Below are 209 nucleotides of genomic sequence, written 5' to 3'. Positions count from 1 at the left end.
CCCCCGGTCTTTCTGTGACCCCAAGGGTCCTGAGACCACACTGTCCCGGAGGGTTCCACCCCCCGCCTAGCCACCGGAGTGACGTCCCTCAGCGGAGCAGACTTTTAAAAGTTCCGATTTTGTGCTCCGAGGCTCTATCACTTGCCAGAAGCGGCCGACGGAGGCCCCTCCCCCGCCATCTATCCTCCCGAATATCGCCTCGGATTCAC

The sequence above is a fragment of the Leptonychotes weddellii genome, chromosome 11, assembly GCF_054177405.1.
Source record: "Leptonychotes weddellii isolate Sample4059 chromosome 11, ASM5417740v2, whole genome shotgun sequence".
Taxonomy (NCBI): domain Eukaryota; kingdom Metazoa; phylum Chordata; class Mammalia; order Carnivora; family Phocidae; genus Leptonychotes; species Leptonychotes weddellii.
The sequence above is the reverse complement of the archived record's forward strand: the minus strand, read 5'-3'. Positions refer to the sequence as shown.